The sequence below is a fragment of the Etheostoma spectabile genome, chromosome 6, assembly GCF_008692095.1.
Source record: "Etheostoma spectabile isolate EspeVRDwgs_2016 chromosome 6, UIUC_Espe_1.0, whole genome shotgun sequence".
Lineage (NCBI taxonomy): Eukaryota > Metazoa > Chordata > Actinopteri > Perciformes > Percidae > Etheostoma > Etheostoma spectabile.
Genome location: NC_045738.1, coordinates 31132170 through 31134883, shown reverse-complemented (window position 1 = coordinate 31134883; position 2714 = coordinate 31132170). Strand labels below are relative to the sequence as shown.

Here is a 2714-nt window from a genome sequence, read left to right as displayed (position 1 = left end):
TTGCATTAAAGATCAGCCCCCCCCACCCCCCAGATCAGCTGGTATTCTGTCTGTAATTTGTAAGGGGCTCCCTAAACTTTTGACCAGTTGTGTATATTGCCTTTATTTGTAAGGAAGCTTTATAGTGCACATTTAAATACAAATACAAAGAAATTAAGAAAAACACAATACATACTGCATTATGTATTTTCTTTGCATAGGTGTATACAAGTTGTCATAATCAAACAGAAAGCACATGCTATGATGCCAATACTTTGGATTCTTTTTTTTATACAACAAAATCAACTTTTTTTGTATTGAGACTTTCCTTAGAAGAAAACCAGCTCTCTTCCACTTCTTTATCAAAACTAATGACAATGCCTTTATTTGTTTTGGTGGAGGTTCCCCCCATTTGATAAACAATGAAAAGCAATATGCAGGTCTTGCTCTTATTTTCTTACGGTTGGAAAATGTAAAAAAAAAGAAAAGAAAAAAAGAAAGAAAGTAAAAAACAACAATTTAATAGTGAACTGTTTTTTAAATGTCATTTCATCTATGTTGCATGGGCCACTAAAGGAAATCCTTCCTACCACGCAAAACTTTAATTTTGTAACACTTCATCACTGAGTGTTAGATAAGACTAATATACAGTACATCACAAAGCTGCACTAAGAGCAACTTGCACAAACATAGCTTTAACTTACATCTTTCTAAGTACATTTAAGTAGCTGTAAAAAAAATTCCCAGCTTGTATATATGTTTGTACATATTCTCCACTTTGTCTTTTTCATATTCATTTTTTGAATAGTTTTTGTATTCTATCCTATTTATTATTTCTTGTATATTCTGTATGTGTGCTATGTGTCTGATATTTTGTCAATTCCCATTTTGGGGCCCGCATTACTGAAAGACATTGATTGACAGCTGGGGCCCCCCTTTCGCATTTTCAGTACTCGCAACAATCCCAGCAGTCCCACGTGGGCAGCCACTGACCAAGCGGGAGTAAGAACGGTTCAAATTCATTTCCTTGTTTCTGATATGAAGACGAGACGTGTGTGACTTGAACATCTCACCAACTAAACGTACAGCGAAAGGCCGTGCAAAACATCTCAGACCGTCCTGCCAACATGTATACATTTTAACATCAAGGTAGGCTGTAACGTATTTTTCACAGTAAAGCCACTGAAAGTTGCTGTTGTTTCAATCCTGTCGGCTCGCTTTTTCACAATCACACACAGTGGATGCAGGAAGAAAAACGCACATGAGATGTACAGGATGACCTAAATTGAGGACAGCTACATTATTCTAGGTGTAATGATAACTTAAAGTCCAATAAGTACTTTATCAAACCGTATGAATGTGTGTCCCACCCCAGGATAGGAAATTATGCCTTTATGCTGGATAATCAAGGCGGGCCCCCCTACTACAGCACGTGATGACGGCGCAATGTCCACGAGTAGGCTACCATGAATAGGACAGGATAGGCTCATAGAGACACAGCCATTCCTGTTGTTCACCTTTATAAGGCTAAAAGAAATGGCTGGTAAAAAGTGACTGTGGCAGATGGTCAAAAAAGTTAACTTCAGGCCCTGCTACCGACTTAACAAACTGACCTTTTTGGTCTAAACAATAAAATAGTGAAATACGCTCATCAAAACATTAAAAGTTCCAGGGTGTCATAAATTGGATCTAAACACAAAGAAAAGGCAAGCCATTTTGATAGGCTGGAACCAGCTGTTTTTTGCATTAATCATTGAAAGTGACTTGATTTAAAGACATTTAATTGATAATTAAAAATGTTGTGTGTTATGAACTGAGGGATGAAGTCATGATTTTGGGGCAGCTACAACCAAATTGGATCAGCAATCAGTGCTATTGTCGATTGGCAGAGTCAGAGACACAGAAACAGTATTGGTTGACCGCATTTTCTGGGACAAAAACCCTGCCCAATCTTCTACCCAGTGTCCTGACATGACACTTAGACAGGCTATCAGTTACACTATGTGTCAGTGACTGAGCCACCAAGTACGAAGTGACTGCACAAAAAGAGGAGCATCAAGAAGCATGAAGGAGGAGAAAATGTGTGTGGTGGGACCGGCTGTCACTCAAGCTGCCTTCCATCTCCCTTCACTATGGCAACAGAGTGTGGGTGATGGCACTCAATCTCAAACTGCCTCTGATAAGTAGAGAAATGGCCACTGTGAAGGACAGTTGGTGCCACACACACACACACACACACACTGAAACACAGAACACACAGGCGGGTCAAAACATGCAGCTGCTGTACGGGTGAAGCATATGTACAATATAGGAGGGAATGATCATTTTTGTAACATTATTCTCATTTTTATTGTAAAATAATACATGTGTTATATTTTGGAATGATCTGTACCAAACAAAAGATTTGTTCTTTAGTTAGTATGTGGCCTTGCCACCACCTCTTTCCTCATGTTCCCCCTGTTTCCCTTCCCTGCTGTCAGTCCCTTTAGCTGTTTGCAGTTGTTCCCTATCACGGAAATAATGCACTACGTACTGTGTTCATCATTTTGTGGAGGTGTTCAAATTCACCACAGTTCATTTCATTCACTATATAGGCCACTATAAAATACCCACAATGCACTGCTAATTTGAGTCAAAGATCCTCTATGCTAAAGATAGAGCATTTCAAGCAGAGCCAATGGTTTGAAACGGTACACACTTCCTGCCTAGGGGTGGGGGAAGAAAATCGATACAGC

General features: G+C 39.3%; 1 protein-coding gene across 3 annotated transcripts in view; it reads right to left on the bottom strand.

Annotated features, from left to right (window-relative positions):
• Positions 1–2714, bottom strand: part of ascc3 (activating signal cointegrator 1 complex subunit 3) — a 263454-nt gene that overhangs the window by 188427 nt on the left and 72313 nt on the right. The window lies entirely within an intron of this gene.